Genomic DNA, 20276 nt, shown 5'->3' with positions numbered 1-20276 from the left:
AAAATACAACAGTCAGTCAGGCATGGTGGCACATGCCTGTAGTCCCAGCTACTCCAGAGGCTGAGGCTGGAGAATCAATTGCTTGAACCCGGGAGATGGAGGTTGCAGTGAGCCGAGATCATGCCACTGAACCTCAACGTGGGAAACAGAGTAAGCCTGTCTGTCAAAAAACATCCCCAAAAAACCAGAAAACAAAATACTCTGGAGTATAATAGCCACGTGACCTTAGACACAGGGAAACATTTATGAATCTTGATAACCACATGGTGAATATATTTGCATACCAAGTGGGATTTCCTCTGCAGTGCAATTTGTCTTGCTGTTCAATACTTTAAGTAGCCTGCACTTTAAGTGAAGTTCCAGGTGGAAGCATCAGAGTTATTTACCAGAAGTCCAAGAAAATTTAATATTGTGATAGCTGCAGTTTTTTATTTATGGAGAAGCTCTCCTAGTATCAAGTTTTTGCTGGATGAACTCACTGTGAATGAATTTAGTTGTCTTTTTGTTATTTTACTTTATTTTATTTTTGAGATGGAGTCTTGCTCTGCCACCCAGGCTGGAGTACAGTGGCGCAATCTTGGCTCATTGCAAGCTCTGCCTCCCGGGTTCACGCCATTCTCCTGCCTTAGCCTCCCAAGTAGCTGGGACTACAGGTGACTGCCACCATGTGTGGCTAATTGTTTTGTATTTTTAGTAGAGATGGGGTTTCACCATGTTAGCCAGGATGGTCTCGATCTCCTGACCTCATGATCCGCCCACCTCGGCCTCCCAAAGTGCTGGGATTACAGGCGTGAGTCACCGTGCCTGGCCTATTTTATGTATTTTAAGTGCGTATAGGGCTTCCCACATATATTTTGATGCATGGAACAGATGTTGTTTTGAAATAGAACCATTGGGCCTTTAATAAGAAAAGTACAAGTTACCCTTAGCAGCCCAAAATTAAGGAAGAATATTGGTCATGGAATTAGAACAATGAGTTCTAATTCTAACATTTACAGGTTTAGTGAAGTTGCACACATTTTTGTAAATGAAAATCATAAGACTGATATCATCATGTAAAATGATGATAATATCTTCTAAATTAATATAATTTTTTTCCAAATGAATGTTTAAATATCTAACCTGTTTCTTAATCACTGAGTAATATGGTTACCTGATGCAAAGTGATGTATATATAGAAAAAAAATTTTAAAATTAGCTATAAAATGAACATAGTCATGGCTGGGCACGGTGGCTCACGCCTGTAATCCCAGCACTTTGGAAGGCCGAGGCAGGTCGAACACCTGAGGTCAGTTCAAGACCAGCCTGGCCAACATGGTGAAACCCATCTCTACTGAAAAAAAAAAATTAGCCAGGCGAGGTGATGTACGCTTGTAATCCCAGCTACTCAGGAGGCTGAGGCAGGAGAATCGCTTGAACCTGGGAGGCAGAGGTTGCTGTGAGCTTAGATTATGCAACTGTACTCCAGCCTGGGTGACAGAGTGAGACTCCATCTCAAAAAAAGAAAAAGGAACATAGTCATGTCCTCTGTTCCTAGAGTTGTTTTGTGAAAAACAAATGGCTTGATTGATATGTGTAGAGCACTGTGTGTAAGAGAAAGCCCTGGCCCCACGGTAAGCTTTCTACACTGTGATTCTGTTTTTTGCAGATGACTCAACCAGCATCCACAAGTGAGGATAACAGGCATTGGTTACCTTAAAATTTAAGAGAAGTTCATCTCAGTCAGGAAATCCAGTTACCTCTCCCCAGCAGAGGCCATGGATAACAGTTTCATGGAGGGTACACCGACCCTCCCTTTACCCCACATATTTAAATAGCTCTACAGAGAGAATGAAATGCCATCTTTTAGGGAAATATGAATTGTATAGAGCAGTAGCAATTTCATCTCCCCAAAGAAGGGATGACATGATGGGTTCTCCCACTTCCCACAAGACTGGGAGTGGCCAGGCTGACTTCCCTGTCCTCCCCATAACCCTCACATAAAGTAAAGAGTAAGGATAGAAAATGCTGAGCCACTGAACGGATGGATCGTCTGTTCTTTAGGTTTGAATGTGGAGAAAAGGGCCACAGGGATGTGACAGAGTGGAAAAAGAAAGTTCCAGGGTGCAGCCTGCATGTCGATGTTTGGTATGACAAGGACATGTGAGTGGAATCTGACTGAAGGTGAGTTGGAGGCTGAGAGTCAAGCTCTTTTCAATCACGGTTCCCTTCCTGGTGCCACCCACTGGGCAAAGGGAGCCTAACATTAAGGGGACATGGAGTGGATCATCTGGAGTAGGGCCCGGGGAGAAAAGGAAGAAGCCAAGTCCCAGTCAGTTACTTTATGTCAGGCAGTTGTGTGGGATAAAACTCCTGGAGTTTCCACCCAAGAACCCATAGATGCCTCCCACGAGGAAGTCAGCATCTGATGGGGAAAGGGAAATGACCAGACAGGGATGGCGTGGCAAAGAGAGGCTGATACGCCATGAGCAGTCACCTGTGAAATGTGTTTTTTCCTCCCCTTCATCCCTGCTCCAATCCCAAAAAGGAAATGACAGCAGAGACGGTGGGAATGACATGAGAGAAGAGACCCCATCATTCACTCTCTATATCCTCTATAGCCGCAGAAGCCACCAGTCTAGCCTACCTGGGAGTGTAGAGGAAGAGTTCTATGAATTGAATATGAGATCGAAGTTTTTACATGGAAAACACCAAATTAGTCTGAGATGCCATAAAATGAGACTGAGATATCACTAGGGAGAGTAAAATCCAGTGAGAAAGGAAAAAACAAACAACATTTTCATGGTGATACCTTAAGTTGATACACCTTGATGAAATCTGTCAAACTAATTACTAATTATAAAGATTTCTCTTCTTATAGGATCAAATGTCCTGGGCAGTCATTCCTCCAGATGGTTCTTATGAGCTTTTCACTTGGTCCTGGCAGAGAAGAAATTTGGCCTGCTATCTATATGGCCAGTCTTAAATTGTTCATGCGTTTGTTCATTTATTCAATCTACATTTATTGAGCAGTTAGTGTGCCAGACACCACACTACTGAACCAGACTCTTGGGATAATTAAACTTGCCAAATTCTCAGTTCACATGATTTCACATGGAATAAAAAACTTTTTTTTTTTTCCTGTAGCTTTTGAGGCACTGGCAGATACTGCACAAAATAAATTGTGGGCTTTACAACAAAATAACAATCTGAACTGCCTGGTAGAAATAATGATGACCATGAATCCTGGGTTTTCCAGGATGGTCTTGGTAACTTATAATTTTATTTTATTTTTCAATAAAATAAATGTATTCAATATGAAGCTAAATGCAATTTATTTTTCATGAGCTTGTAGTGCTTTTTATTTAAATTTATAAATGGTGAAACATCCTTTGTTGGACCACATGTTTCAATATTTTATTTGGAAAATATGGATGCTTAATGCTGTAAGTTTTTTTTTTTTTAAAGCAAATCTAGATCTAGATTATGCTGACAAAAATATGAGAATTATTGTTTCCTGGAAACCCAGCTTTCCTGGCAGCTGTATCTCTTCAAATGTGTCAGATTTTAAAGGTAAAACATGCTGCAGCTAGAGCAACAGTTTGCTTAACGCCAATTTTAACCCACAGTGATGCAGTCCACTGATAATACTGTGATTTAGAAGGCAACGAAGCACTGAGAGTCTTCACTCAGGTCATCCCTCCTGCAAGACATGATGAAAGAGGGAGGAAGTAGAGTGTTGAGAGACAGAGACAATGGGAGAAAGCAACTCAGAGAAGGAAAGAGGAGAGAGAGCCAGGGTGAAATAGTTTGTAACCATCTCATCTCTCATCTCCAAATAATTTCTTGCACAGGCCATTCAAGAAGCATGATGAGGATAATAATCAGCCATTGTTTTTAGATTCATTTTAGTTTTATTGTGGAATAATTTAATTAAAATACATTTTTATTACCCTTTTACTCTCTTTGCCTGCTCTCTCTCCTGCTGTAATTTCCTGAGAAGGAGATGCACGACGTCCTCTGGGCATCCCCAGTAGCTTTTCAATCATCCATTCATATCTTCTGAGTTAGTTTCATTTTGCCAAAATAATCCTCTTCATATTTAGCATTCTTGTCACTGAAAATGAGTTGTCTGATTATCTGATGTACTGCATAGTTATGGGAAAAATCCTTTAAATTTTTCTTAATCTCCTCTTTGAACATAGTAGGCTAGAAAACATAAACACCCCAGAAATAAATTTCTTTTAGAAACATGCCCTTCCATTGTTGCAAACATGGTAGGCAGAATAATAGCCTCCCAAGAATATCCATGTCCCAATCCCCCAAAACTCGTTAATACGTTACCTTACACAGAAAAAAAAAAAAAAAAAAAAGACTTTGCATATGTTATTTATTTAAGGACCTCGAGGTAGGAGATTATCTTTGATGATAAGAATGGGTCTAATGTAATCATAAGGATCCTTCTCATTGGAAGAGGGAAGCAGAAGTGAGGTCACAGAAAGATGGATGATGATGGAAGCACACCTGAGCAAAGACACTATACTGCTGGTTTTGAAGATAGATAAAGAGGCCGTGAGCCAAGGAATATAGGCCACCTCTAGAAGGTGAAAAAGCAAAGAAACAAATTGTCTTCTCAGAGCTTTCAGAGAAATGCTTCCCTGTCAACATCTTGATTTTAGCCCAGTGGAACTTGCGTCAGACTTATAAACTATGTAACTGTAAGATAAGAAAACAAAACAAAACAACTTCTTTAAAGACACTAAGTTACAACAGCAATAGAAAACTAATTCACCAAATTTTATTTCTAAGTATAGGTTGAGTCCTAGACTTATTAGCTTTTAATTGCATTATTTAATAAAAGTCTTCCTAACTCTGTGGCCTTTAATTGAAATATTTTATATAATTGAAGATGCTACATTGGCATCTTCTGTACATTTCCTTTCCAATCATTGCCCTTTTCAGAAGCCAATTTTCAGTGGCAAGCTCCTTGACTGAAATTTACTTGCATAGTTCACCTTTGTGCATTTCCTTTCTAATAATTGCCCTCTGCATGTTTCCTTTCTAATCATTGTCCTTTTTAGAAGCCAATTTTCAGTGGCAACATCCTTGCCATGGAAATATACTTGCATAATTCTATTACTACTTATTCTTACATTTAATCTTAATTATATTCGCAGTAGACAAAAGGCCCAAACTAAGTAGGGCTTTGTTGATTTTATAACAGTTGATAAAATAGGAGAGGACATGCTCCCTCACTTTATATTAGCAAAATTTTTCTCAATTTGGATTATAAGAGTGAAATCTGCCAAGATCACTCTCATGTTGCACTGTCATGGTGAATATTCTATGGCTAATAATGTTATCTAGAAAGGAAGCCGGTCTTCAGAGAAAATATTAGTTTGTGTCTGAGACTAGGAAAATCTTGGCATAACGCAGTTGGCAACTTCACGAATTGGAAGCAACAAATAAATATGAAACCAGGAATCACTTGTATAGACAGTTTTTCAAGTACGTTTTCTATCATGAATTTTCATACAACCTCTATTACCCTGTAAAATGTTGAAGTTTAAAAATCTCTCACTTAGGTTTCTTAGACACTCACACCAGACATAGGAAAAGTAAGAAAAGAAAGGCTGTCTCTTTTTTCTTTGTAGTTTTAATAGGGGCTTTGGAAAGGCTGTACAGGATTTTGGTTAAAACAGTGCCTCTGCTACAACTTCAGCTGTGATAAAGAGAGACAATAACACCCCAGGGAGGTCTCTGTACAGATCTAGCAAATGTCAGGCAGTGGTTCTTTAGGTTCTTTGTTAGTGGAAATCTAAGTTTCACTGAGATTTTTTTTAACTGTAAGATGTGTGGCCATAGATTCATTTTCAATAGCAATATTCACATAGCATTAAGTTTCTCAAAGAGTTCAATGGTGTGTGTGTGTGTGTGTGTGTGGATATGGGTATGTATGTGTGTGTGAGAGAGAGGTGAAATGCCTTCGTGAGACACAAAATAATCTTTCCAAAAGATGATTCTGATACTAGTTCAAGGAAACACTTTCTAATTTGAAATCAGGATACACCAAATAGGAGCAAAATAATAAAATCACTGAAAACTTGGGTTGGAAATGTCCTACTTCTTGCTTTCCCTTATTTTCCAACTCTTTTCATCCTCTATACTGTTTTCTGCTGTCTCTCTAGGAAGAGGATTTTGACTTTGTAGAGATATTAAAGGCCTTTACAAGATAACTCTATTATCCCCCCAATAACAACAAAGTAACTTTCCAATAGCAAACCAAACATAAATTCGCATCTATTCTGTCTTTTCTTCTCATTACAATGGAGATGTCTCTACTATACAAAATTTTGGATTCTACTTCCTGTGAAATGCTCCATAACTTTCCACAATTGCTTGTTTCTTCATGCTCTTCTGTAGCAAACATTTCCCTTTTAATTGGGTTCTTCTTGCTATGGTTGGAATGTGTTCCCCCAAATTAATGTGTTAGAAACTTAATCCTCAATGCAATGGTATTGGGAAGTGGGGTCTTTTGAGAGATGTTTAGGTAACTTTTAGCTAATTATGAGAATGTGTGAAGTACGTGGATAGATATTTAGGTGTGAAACAAATAAACAGTATGGGTTAGAAAAAGATCTTTGGGATTCATTAGCTTTGAGATGGTAATTGAAGGTCTAGGGAAGAGTTAGATTGCTAAGGAGTGTATACAGTAGAGAGAGAAGAAGACCTCATGAATGGATTAATGCTGCTATTAAAATGGGCTTGGAAAAATGGTTCAGCTCTTTCTTGCCCTTGCACCTTCTGCTATGTGAGATACAGCAAGAAGGCCCTCACAAGATGTCAGCACCTTGATCTTAGACTTCCCAGCCTTTAGAACTGTGAGAGATAAATTTCTGTTTTTTATAACTTACTCAGTCTCATGCATCCTTTTAATAGCAGCATAAACTGAGTAAGACACTTTCCATCAACTTTCTTTTTTGTTTTGTTTTTGTTTGTGTATATATATATATATGTATATATATATATTTTTTATTTTTTAAATTTTTATTATTATACTTTAAGTTCTAGGGTACATGTGTATAACGTGCAGGTTTGTTACATATGTATACTTGTGCCATGTTGGTGTGCTGCACCCATCAACTCATCAGCACCCATCAACTTGTCATTTACATCAGGTATAACTCCCAATGCAATCCCTCCTCCCTCCCCCCTCCCCATAATAGGCCCCGGTGTGTGATGTTCCCCTTCCCGAGTCCAAGTGATCTCATTGTTCAGTTCCCACCTATGAGTGAGAACATGCGGTGTTTGGTTTTCTGTTCTTGCGATAGTTTGCTGAGAATGATGGTTTCCAGCTGCATCCATATCCCTACAAAGGACACGAACTCATCCTTTTTTATGGCTGCATAGTATTCCATGGGTATATGTGCCACATTTTCTTAATCCATTCTGTCACCGATGGACATTTGGGTTGATTCCAAGTCTTTGCTATTGTGAATAGTGCTGCAATAAACATACGTGTGCATGTGTCTTTATAGCAGCATGATTTATAATCCTTTGGGTATATACCCAGTAATGGGATGGCTGGGTCATATGGTACTTCTAGTTCTAGATCCTTGAGGAATCACCATACTGTTTTCCATAATGGTTGAACTAGTTTACAATCCCACCAACAGTGTAAAAGTGTTCCTATTTCTCCACATCCTCTCCAGCACTTGTTGTTTCCTGACTTTTTAATGATTGCCATTGTAACTGGTGTGAGATGGTATCTCATTGTGGTTTTGATTTGCATTTCTCTGATGGCCAGTGATGACGAGCATTTTTTCATGTGTCTGTTGGCTGTATGTATGTCTTCTTTTGAGAAATGTCTGTTCATATCCTTTGCCCACTTTTTGATGGGGTTGTTTGTTTTTGTCTTGTAAATTTGTTTGAGTTCTTTGTAGGTTCTGGGTATTATCCCTTTGTCAGATGAGTAGATTGCAAAAATTTTCTCCCATTCTGTAGGTTGTCTGTTCACTCTGATGGTAGTTTCTTTTGCTGTGCAGAAGCTCTTTAGTTTAATTACATCCCATTTGTCAATTTTGGCTTTTGTTGCCATTGCTTTTGGTATTTTAGACATGAAGTCCTTGCCCATGCCTATGTCCTGAATGGTATTACCTAGGTTTTCTTCTAGGGTTTTTATGGTATTAGGTCTAACATTTAAGTCTCTAATCCATCTTGAATTAATTTTTGTATAAGGAGTAAGGAAAGGATCCAGTTTCAGCTTTCTACTTATGGCTAGCCAATTGATCCTTTCCATCAACTTTCAAGCATGCTTGTCTTTTATACTATTTCAGATCAGCAAAAAGAATCCTCCTTATCCTTTATATATCACATTATCTTTTTCTCCCCTCCACAGCCAAAGTTCTTCAGATTGCTTCTAAGTTCACCTCAATTTAGCATTTGATCTCCTGACTCCACTAAAATTGCTCTCATTTATGTTACCAATAATGTCTATTTCACTATATTAAAGGAATGTTTTCATTCTCTTCTTCTTGGTCTCTCAGCAGTTCCATCTCAAAGACTTTCCTTTTGATTCTGTGACACAGTATTTCTTGGAATTTTCCCTACTTACCTGTTCATTCTTTAATTATTTCCATTTTAGGCACAACCTTCTGAACCTAAATTGGCTGATGGAGTCAATCACAGTTCTATTTTTGACCTTCTCTCTCTACTGTATACACTCCTCCTTGGCAATCTAACTCTTGCCTACACCTTCAATTACCATCTCTAAGCTAATGAATTCCAAAGATCTTTTTCTAGCCAAGACTATTTCTTTGTTTCACACCTGAATATCCATCCACTTAGTTGGCATTTTCTCGTAAGTAGCTAAAAGGTACCCAAATAAATATGTCCAGGAATACACTTATACTTACTCTGTATCCTACCCCTTCACCTTTGTCTTTTTCAAGTGAATGCCATCAGTAATGCCATCAGTGAATGCTCCAACATCCACGCACATATGCAAGCCAGCAGCTAGTAATCATCTTTGACAAATCTCCCTAATCTAATGTCCCAATCCCATCCAGCACTAAGCTCTGTCATATTTTACTTTTTAAAGAATCACTCAAATATATTCACTACTCATCATCTCTATCAACTTTAACCTAGTCTAAACTACCACAGTAAATATTTCCCTTTCAATGCATTTTTTTGCAACATAGCTGGTGTAATCTTTTCATAATGCAAATCTGAATAACTTACTTTCCAGGTTAAAATTTTTTGATGAGTTCCTACTGCTCTAAGAATATAAACAGTGTTACTTTCCATGGTCTATGGTCATTTGTATTGTAGCCCTTCGCTGCCCCTTTAGTATCAGAGTGCACCATATACCATGAATTCACTCCAGGAATGTTGTCCTTCTTTCAGCCTCATATGCAAGTCATATTCCTCCAGGGACATATATATAAATATATACATATATATATATATATATACACACACATATATATATATATATATTTTTTTTTGAGACCGAGTCTTATTCTGTTGCCTAAACTGGAGTGCAGTGACATGATCTCAGCTCCCAGCAACCTCCACCTCCTGGGTTCAAGTGATTCTCCTGCTTCAGCCTCCCAAGTAGCTGGGAATTAAAGGCATGTGCCACTATGCCTGGCTATTTTTTTGTATTTTTAGTAGAGACAGGGTTTTGCCATGTTGGTCAGACTGGTCTCCAACTTCTGACCTCAACTGATCTGCCCACCTTGACCTCCCAAAGTGCCAGGATTACAGGTGTGAACCACCATGCCTGGCCCCAGATACAGGGTTTTTGCACATGCTTGAATACTCTCCTCTCATCGCTTTTTTCTGTTAAACTCCTGCATATCAAGGATCACGTCTTCATGGACTCCTTTGAGGCTGCCAACTAGACCAAATCCCTCTCATGAAAAATGTGTTTTTCCTTCATAACACTTAGAACAGGTACAATTTAATATTTAGTTGTCTAATTGTTTGATTAATAACAATACTACTTAGCTTCATGAAACACATGGAATATGTGTGTGTGTATATATATGTATATATGTGTGTATATATATGTATATACATATGTATATATATACACACACACACACACACACACACACACATATATACAGTACTAAGCCACTATGTCCTTTGTGCTTAAAGTCAATTAACAAGATGACTGGGAAAAAAAAATTTGTTGAATAAATATATAGAAAAGACTTATACATGATTTTAACCTGTTTTAGAGAGTGATAGACTGAATCCCAGACAGGTGAATCACTAAAATCTAAACTCAAACTGCATAACTTTAGTATTGGGATTAATCTGTCATACGATTTTATGTATTTAAATGTGTTTAAGCTCTCTTTACATATTTATGCAAATCTGAGTGAAGTCAACGTCAGTTATTTTCACAGTGGTGGCACTGGAAGAATTACTAGTCTGCATTTAATGCCTATTATAATTAGTTAACTTTTATAGCCATTAATCCAAACCTAAACTTTCTTGTCTAAATTCCTTTAGATTATGAAGTTTTTTGTGTAACATCTATTTTTCTACCTTGGATTGAACTAGAAACATGTGCATGATACAGAAAGCAACTCTATAGGAAGTGGGTACAAGGGATTCTAGTTACTTCTGAATTGGCCTGGGCAAAACTCCAAGTCAAATAATGGCAAACTCTCCCTGTTAATCTTCTCTTTGTAGAAGGATGCTGGCCATTTGCTTATTTGTTCTCAAATCAATTGCTAGAAATTCGTTTTTCTACTCTGTTACAAGGAACTGCTAGCTGCTAGGTAGGGTCAGCCAACAGGAAGATAAGACTGAAGAGTAAGGAGATGAGTTTAAGGTTCATCTCTCCTCTCATGTTGACTTAGGCAGCATCTCAGGCAGCAGCTGCATCTCCTCCTTCAACTCCAGCTCTTGGCAGATTACCTGTCATTCAGTGGTCACAGCTCCCATAGACAGCTCCCCTTGTGGTTCTTGCCCTCATTACATGTCCTTGGCTTTGGGGCTTCAATAAAATCACATTCTTCTTTCTCTAGCCCTGTGGAATGATATTGACTTTCCCCTTGTTGCTAATCTGTGGGTTGCTTCATGATCCCTGTTTAGTTTTTCAGCTCTACAAAAATTTGTGTAACCATTTGCCTGTATTGAATTTTCTTTATTCAAAATACGTAGATTGATCTATATTTTCCTGACTAGACCTGGACTGATACAATTATTTTATATTAGGATTAATCCTGGGAAATAGATCCATAAGAAGGAATTCTGAGCTTAGATTGCTTGCTTCTTTTAGCTTGAACACGGAGAAGAATTTCTTTCAGGTGAAAAATTGAATATTACAATTAAAGAGCCTCATCAAAAAACATCACAATAACTTAAATTATTGCCTACTTTGTTTGAGATAATGTGCCAGTCAAAAGCAAGTCTTTTGGGAAAACAAGTAGTGTTTCATTTGACTACAAAAATGGAATGGCTGTCTCTGACTATGCTGAACTACTTATAGAGAGAAAATGATAAGCCTAGACCTTTAAACTCTTAGCTCAAGAGACAGCCAGAGAATCAGAGAGCTGCTTTGGCACTCTTAGAATTTTTTTTTTACCAAGAGGGAAATTATGGTTGAGAATCAGAATCACGTGTAGTATACAGAGTTATTATGCAAATTGAAAACACAGACTCACCAATTTAGTATGTTAGTACTAACCCATTAATTGTTAGGAGTGAAGCCCTGAGAGTTGGGATGGGGGATATTTGAGCAGATGCAGTTGAATTTGAAAACCTGAACACAATATATCCCTAAGTTTCTGTAACCAGCAAATGCAACCATGTTCAATGAGGCTCATCTTTCTTTACTTAAGAAGCCTATATTTTCTTCGTCTGAAAAAGTTGCTGTAAGAGGAGATGTCTGTTTTTCTCAATACTCACAAGAAGCATCTTTTATTGCTTCCAAACCCACAACTACAGTCAGATGCCAGCACACTTCGGGTGGAGAATTATAAGGCCTGGTCCAAGAATAAGTAATGTATACATGAAAAGAATTGCATATATTTGCTGATTTTTATTGGAATTTCTCTGGAAAATGTGTGTGGAGATATAATCTATATGAGGAAGAATAAAGAGCACAGAATATAATGTAGGATTTGCAATATTTCTCAATATAGGTATATTTATTTGAGAGTCTGTATTAAATGTATTAGTTCAAGCAACTGAAGATTGTACTAAAACTTTGATTGGTTGGTTAACTGAAACATTGAGTTAATAATTGCCTACATGAAATGAGAAAAAGATCCCCAAACTTCCCTGAAATAATGCTGAAGGAAGATTCAAAAGCATAAGGAGATGATCATGTTGGAATGCATTTTTTTTTTTTTTGAGACAGAATTTCACTCTTGTTGCCCAGGCTGGAGTGTAATGGCATGATCTCAGCTCACTGCAACCTCCGCCTCCCAAGTTCAAGCAATTCTCCTGCCTCAGGCTCCCGAGTAACTGGGATTACAGGCATGCACCACCATGCCTGGCTAATTTTGTATTTTTAGTAGAGACAGGGTTTCTCCATGTTGAGGCTGGTCTTGAACTCCTGACTTCAGGTGATCCACCTGCCTTGACCTCCCAAAGTGCTGGGATTACAGGCGTGAGCCACCGTGCCCGGCAGAGTGAATTTATTATATTCACCCTACTCACTCTCTTCCTGACTATTCTTGCAAGAGAACCCAGAAGACTCTTCTTTTACTAAACCATTGATAAATGCATTAATGAGGGGAGCCTCAACATCTTTAAACATCTATGGTGAATTTCTTCTACAGGCTATGGATGACACCAAGATTTGATGACTTTGAAATAAATTCATTTTAATGGGGAGATGAGATCTTGGAATGTCAGGGATCAGGTAGTAATAGCACTTTACTGACAGAGATAAAATGACCATAATTACTGTAATGAGCAGGGAGGGTTGAGTGGCAATTCAGATGTTTTTACCTACAGGGATCTATGATCGTAGCTAATTGATTATAGTTGCCTAGGAATTAAATACAAGGATAGCACAACAAAGCATTATTTGATCTAGTGAACAGAAAATTATCTTGAATAAGTGCCACAGGACATCACAGCCTCTCTACTTCCCAGATGTTAGTTCACAGATCTAGAGCCTAAGCAGGAGGCTATGTTCCCTTGAAGAAGGATTCTGAAAAATTGCCACAAGTATATATTATAAATCATCCTCCAAATTGTACTCTAAAGGGCCTTCAAATTATTTATCAGGATGACTCTGTAAAGAGAAAAGAGAGTAGGGCACAGGACTAGTGATGCCCTGAAGGGGAGAACTGCATACGATGTGAAGATATTCAACTTTGATATGGACATGATGATTGGTGGGCTTTACATCTCCCCATTTGGGAACAGGATGAGAACGGTTTCATTTAATGCAGAATAGCTATTCTGTGGATTCTTTGGATAATAGTTTGTAAAATGGGAAAATAAGGCTGTTATTAGGGAGTTAAATATGGGCATGCAATAAATAAATATACAGACAAATAAATATATAAACATGCAATGAATGTTGGACACCAAAAAAAGGGTGGACTGTGTAGGCCAGCTGATGTTTTCTCTCATACTCTGCACTTCTCCAGCTCTGGTTTGTGTCACAAATAAATATATTTCCCATATTCCTTTGCTTATGAACTCCTTAGATGTGATTGACCAATGGGAAGTACTAGGGAGAAATAAACAGACAAAGGAAGAAGCCTGTCTATTTCTTCCTCCCTCACTCTCTCTGGTGGCATCTTTGAAGCAGGTGCATCTTCCTTATGATTTCAGTTCCTGCCCAGAAGTGTATTGCACTATCTTCTATCACTGAGAGGAAAAGTTCCTGCCATAATCCTAGTTCCAGCCGGACATCCTTGGCTTCTGAGTTTCCATAACACAACATAGTGGTCTTCTGCTGTTGCTAATTTCTGGATTGCCTCACTGTCCCTATTTGGTTTCTTAACTTTTCCATCACTTCTGTAAACAATGCCCTGCATTAAATTCTCATTCGAAAAATAATTTGTTTTTGTTTGAAATACTTGGAGTTGAAATAGCTGGACCCAACTGATATGAGAAGTGAAAAAGCTGGGTAAACAAAGAGAACACAGGTGATTTCAATTTCAGCTCATGCGATTTATTTCAAGTGGTGCTGAGTAAACTTGTTAATTCTCTTTGATGTGGCATAAAGCTGAAGCTCCTTCATGTTACACAAGGCTCTCCCTAATACGACTTCTGCCTGTCTCTTTAACCTACTTTCTGACCCTTCCTGCCTTGTCCCACGATGCAGCCATTCAGAATCCTTTTACCTTCCCCAAGTGGGCATTGCTGTTTCCCTTCTCCATACCTCTGCCAGGTCTGGAAAGCCACTACCTCTGAATTCTTACTTGTTTTCTCAAGACTCAATTCAAGTGTTTCTTGCAATATGATGCCTTCTCTTGACCCCTAGACGGAGTGATTACTCTGCTCTTTAAACTCTGATTCTATTCTATATATTTACATGTATTTTTACTCATGCAAAACACCATGAGATCCTTGAGGATAAGGAGTTAATCATCTCTGTATTCTTGTACCAAAAAGACTCTCAAGTGTTTGATGAATGAATCATTGAAACAATAATGGTGATGAGTGGTGGGTGTACTAGGTATTTCTTAAAGATCAACCCATTATCTTCCCAGAAGCAAGGTGAATGCTTTCAGTCATCGAAAGTTTTTTGACAGCTGAAAATATTAAATAATAGCCTATGGCCATAGCTTTCCTTCTGTATAAAGAAGCAGACATCATTTGGAAGACATCTACACATCACTTGAGCCCTCCAACCAGATAAAGAAAAATGTAGCAGTCTGCCAGCAGCTTGCTTGTTTCATAGTCGCTTGTTTTCCAGCTCATAGGATATTGGCCATAATCCCAATGAACAAATGTTGATCAGACTGAAGTAGGGCAGGCTGTGAAAATCGAATAAACAATGGCCCTCTGACAGGCTGGAATAAAGCATATTTAACGTCTTTGGAACTCACATTAACAATCATTCTAGGTTATTGTGCAGGCCTTCATTTTGTATTTACTGGAGTATTGCAATTGCCTTCAGGGGATTGAAGCTACTGCCCTGGCAAAACAGCTCAATCACGCTGGCCCCCTCAATGATAGTGACATAACCAGAGCTGTGCTCACCAGGAATTGTTTTCTCCTTTCCCCAAACCCAATGAATCATGAGTGGTTCTCCTGGGTAAGAGGTAAAAATGATTTGTAGAAATCTGTGAAGGCTGGGGACACAGTGTTCCACTATTTTAGTGATGATTTATACTTCTTTATGATCCTGAAATGCTGCACTGTGAGAGGGTTTGCAATTTTGTGGTTCTGTTGGTTTCAAACCAACCAGCATCAAGCCTCTTGCATTAACAGGATAGATTTTCCCCACCCCCATCTCTCATCTCTGCTAGGCAGGAGCAGGAGAGAAGGTTGGAGAGACTTGCCCTCCCTCTTCTCCCCTCTCCTGTGCAGTGGCTCCAAATAAGACACAGGTAAAAAGTGCCACATGGGAGACCCTTTTTGGAAGCAGGCTGTTGGGTCTCTGACAGTCATCAGCATTTCCGAGAGCCAGCTGAAAGTACGCTTTGGCTTTGCCAAGGGGAGAAGAGGTGAAGATTTGTTCGAAACGTTTCTAGTGTCTGGAAAGATCCAGTCTTGTGCCTGGGGCGAAGGGCATTAAAAAGAGAAGCTCTGCTGTCACCTGCTTCAGATTGTTTTCGCCTGCAGCTTAGTAGAACAGGGTATTGAAGAGAAAGAAGACCAGGGAGGGAAGGCCACCTTTTCACTCCAGGCAGCTGAGAGAGGAAGAAATATTCCATGGTTAGAAGATAAAACCTTTGGGACTAATATTGAGGGATGACTAAATAAGTGATTTCACCAAGCACCGGTTATCTAATTCTAATATTCTCTTCTCTTTTTTCTATGAGTTTTTTTCACCCTAATGAAATGCTCTATTCTTAACATCGGTAATGTGCAATTACCCACATCTGAGGAAAATTGTAGGGGGTTGGATTACACCAATGTTCCCCCAACTGTATTCCCCGAGGAAGGTGTTTCAGGAGATAAAAGGTTCAGTTGCCAATACATTGAAGAGGAAATACTTGCTGTCCCTCTGTTTTAGTTTCCTACACTACTGTAACAAATTGCCACAAAGGTACTGGCACAAAATAAAACAAATTTGTGCTCTTATAGTTTGGAAGTCAGAAGTTCAAAATGGGTCTCACTGGGCTAAAATCGAGGTGTGGGGGCGGGCTGTCTTCTTCTAGAGGATCTGGAGTAGAATCCACTTTCTTGTCTTTTTCAGCTTCTGGAGTTCACCCACTTTCCTTGGCTTGTCTTTTCCAGCTGCCCACATTCCTTGGATTGTACCCTTGGAAGCACCCTGACCGCTGTCTCCAATGTCTTGTGAGTACTCTTGTGATTACATCAGGTCACCTGGATAATCCAGGCTAACCTAATAACCTCTCCATCTCAAGATCCTTAACTGAATTACATCTTCGAATCCCAGGTTGCCATGTAAGATAATATAGTCACAGGTTTGGGGACTAGGACAGGCATTTTGGGGGCTCATTATTCTGCCTCACTCACTGAAACTCACAATGTTTAAAAGCACAATAAACGTTCTGTAAAGTCTTGTAAATAATTATATTTTATTTTCTTTAACTCAGGGGACTCCAAACCTATTTTCTTTTTCTCCTTAATTCTAAGAATATCTGTTCTTTTATGAAACACAACTTAAGGAATGAAAGACTAAGGAATAATTCCAGCATTCAGAATATAACATCTATGATTTTATTGTCACATTTCAGCCCACTCTTGAGCAGGTGGTGATGGGACAGAAGAGGGTTCAAATTGGACTGTTTTCATAAGAGTGACCCCTGGCAAACCATGTTATATCTCCGAACCTTAGCTTCCTTATCTGTGAAATGGAGATAAATAAGGATAACCTGCTTTGCTTGACTGTTGTGCAGGTTTTAGGCAATGATATGTGACAAATCTCCATGTACAGTATAGAGGGTTAAACAATGTGAATTTAGGTCCCCTTGGTGGATCCTACCCGTAATCTAGGAGCTTTGGGAGGCCCAGATGAGAAAATTGCTGAGATCAGGATTTCAAGACCAGCCTGGGCAACTTAGCGAGCCTCTATCTCTAAAAACAAAAACAAAAAACTTAATGTAGCCAAATACGATGGCACATACCTATAGTCCCAACTACTCAGGAGGCTGAGTTGGGAGGATCTTTTGAGCCCAAGGGTTTGATGCTGCAGTGAGCTAAGATTGCACCACTGTACTTCAGCCTGGGCAACAGAGCAAGACACTGTTTCTCAAAAAAACAGTAATTGTTGGTTGTTGGGGGTTTTAATTATGGTACTATTTTAATCTAGTAACCAGGAATCAGTGATATATGAAATAGTTACACATGTCTAACCATCAGTTATCCTTGTGACTAACTTGGGGGATTATTTGAAAACTTTTTTTATTCCAGATTTTATTCTTCTTGTGAACCATGCTCACCCCCAGGTTTCATCTTATTTTTGTTGCTGTCCACTCATAGACTACAAATGAGTTTCAGATGAATTATATTTGAGTTGATATGTTATCTAGTGTTTAAGATAATCTTTGCTCATGCTCATTTCTGTTTTGTGTATGTGGTAATAATTCTTGTTATTCACAAATATTCCATCCCTTCTCCATCCAGACACAGGGTGGGGTAGTACTTCCCATCCCTTATGAACTTAGGCATAGCACGCAACTTGCTTTGGCCAATAAAATGTGAGTAGAGGAGATTTGTGTCACATCTAGGTGGGAGATTTAAGAGCCATGGTGCAGTTCAGTATCTTCCTTTTAATTGCTTTAGAGTCTATGAAGCATCTGCAACATGGTGCTCTCTCAGTCTGCATTCCCCCAAGGATTGTGAAGAAAAGACTTTGTCTGTTGACCTATTTTGGACTTGAATGTGTGTGAGAAATAAACTTTCATTGGTTTATACCCCTAAGATTTCGGGATTCACTTTATTGCAGCTTAACCTGGTCTAACACGGTTGAGCCAAAATAGAATCTTTTAACTGATCCTCATTACCTTTAAGCACATGAAAATATGCATTTGAAGGTTCTTATTAAGCCATAAGGACATCTGGAAAGGTTCGTTTTGTTACTGTAGAGACTGAGAGCTAAAGTAATAGGAAAATCTGTTGGGGGAATAGAAAGACCAAGGGATTTGCAATTAGATGACCTCTGTCCTAGTCTCATTTTCATTCTTATTCATGTTTTATGTAAGACAAATTGAATGCATAAAGCATTATTTACTTAATTTTTAAAAATATCATTCCTACCTAGAAAAGTAATCCATAGGGTATAGAAGCATTCTTACAATTAATTGTCATAGCCTTGTAAAGACATGGTAAATTTTTACTTGCTTTCAGAAACTATTTACTGGCTAATTTTAGGTGAAATTATTTATTGCTTCTCCTTTTCCTCCTCTCTTTAAATCCTTTGATTAAAGTCTGCTTTGATGGAATAATGCATTTCTTAGGATCGGGTGATGACCAAATGGCTGTCGCCTCCATTACTTGGTTTGGGGGATGCCAGAGAGGGAAGATGAAACTGCATGTACTCTCTGAAGGAGAAGCTACACTGGTAAACCCTACACCCAAGTGCAAATGGCAGATATTGGAGTCATTCTTCCATGCCACTTTCTATTGCATAGAGGATGTGGCAGTGATGCAGTGGTGAAGGAGGGAGGAGTATGACATTGCTGAGCATCTGGATACTCAAGAAGCTGTGGTGACTATCGTTGGGGGACAGATAAACTGTGGAGTTCCAGAGTACATAAAGAGAGGGAAAACGAATTTTAGAAGACAAGCTTCCTGCTCTGAAAATGTGCCTAGGGCCACCCTGAGTGCCCCTGAGCAGCAGCCAGATCCAGGAGGCAACTATTGATATGATAGCTTGCTTCCCCTTTAATCCTCCCTCGCTTCTCCTGGCCCTGTGTTCATTAGCAGCTCCCTAGAGGCACCCTGTCTGCTCACCTGTCAGGGCCACTTGGCAACTGAAAAGGATTTGCAGGCAGCGGCAGCTCCTAGGCTCTCTCAGCAAGGATGGCATTTTTTATCCCTGCCCCAATCTTGAGCCTTTTTTTTTTTAAATTGCATTGGGAAGGCAACTACAGATAGTAGAAAAATGGGCTTTGGTGTCAGGTGGTCAGATATCCAGGGCTCCAGTCTCCCCTCCATCAATTACTTATGATGGCAGCATACTTAACCATTTTTTAAGGGTGTAAATACTGATTCCACTTAATCACATTATATTTAATGTTGAGAATGGTTTTGATGGGGAATTTTTGGAAAAGACACACGGAAAATTAGGTCTCAGATTTTTCTGCCAGTGACTCTGAAGTTAACAGAGAAATAGGATTCAGATTCAGAATTACATATTTTGGCAGACTAGGAAGGTTAGCATAATGCTAAAAATCTAGCAATTACTGTTATTATTGTTGTTGTTATTATTATTATACAGATGGGGTCTCCCTCTGTCACCTAGGCTGAATTGCAGTGGCATGATTACAGCTCACTGCAGCCTTGATCTCCTGGGCTCAAGTGATTCTCTCACCTCAGCTTCCCAATTAGCTGGTTCTATAGGCACTTGCCACCACCAAGCCCAGCTAAATTGGTTTTCTTTAATTTTTTTGTAGACATAGAGTCTTGCTATGTTGCCCAGGTTGGTCTTGAACTCCTGACCTCAAGCAATTCTCCTACCTTGGCCTCCCACAGTGCTGGGATTATAAGTGTGAGCCACCATGCCTAGCCCGTTCTTTTTCTTCTTTTTTTTTGAGATGGAGTTTCGCTCTTGCTGCCCAGGCTGGAGTGCAATGGGATGATCTCGCCTGGCTGCAACCTCTGCCTCCCGCGTTCAAGTGATTCTCCTGCCTCAGCCTCCCGAGTTGCTGGGATTACAGGCGCCCCGCTACCACGCCCTGTACCAAAAAATTACCACGCTAATTTTTTGTATTTTTAGTAGAGATGTGTTTTCGCCATGTTGGTCAGGCTGGTCTTCAACTCCCGACCTCAGGTGATCCACCCACCTCGGCCTTCCAAAGTGCTGGGGTTACGGGCATGAGCCACTGTGCCCAGCCATGCTTGGCCTGTTCTAGCAATTATTTACAGGCAGGTAGGCGAGGAGAGTTGTGTGGATCTCACAAAGACCCTTGTCTGTGTTTCATCTGCTACACAGTTCTCAAAGGGGATAA

The sequence above is a fragment of the Macaca thibetana genome, chromosome 15 (genome assembly GCF_024542745.1).
Source record: "Macaca thibetana thibetana isolate TM-01 chromosome 15, ASM2454274v1, whole genome shotgun sequence".
NCBI lineage: Eukaryota > Metazoa > Chordata > Mammalia > Primates > Cercopithecidae > Macaca > Macaca thibetana.
This window is presented reverse-complemented; position numbering follows the sequence as displayed.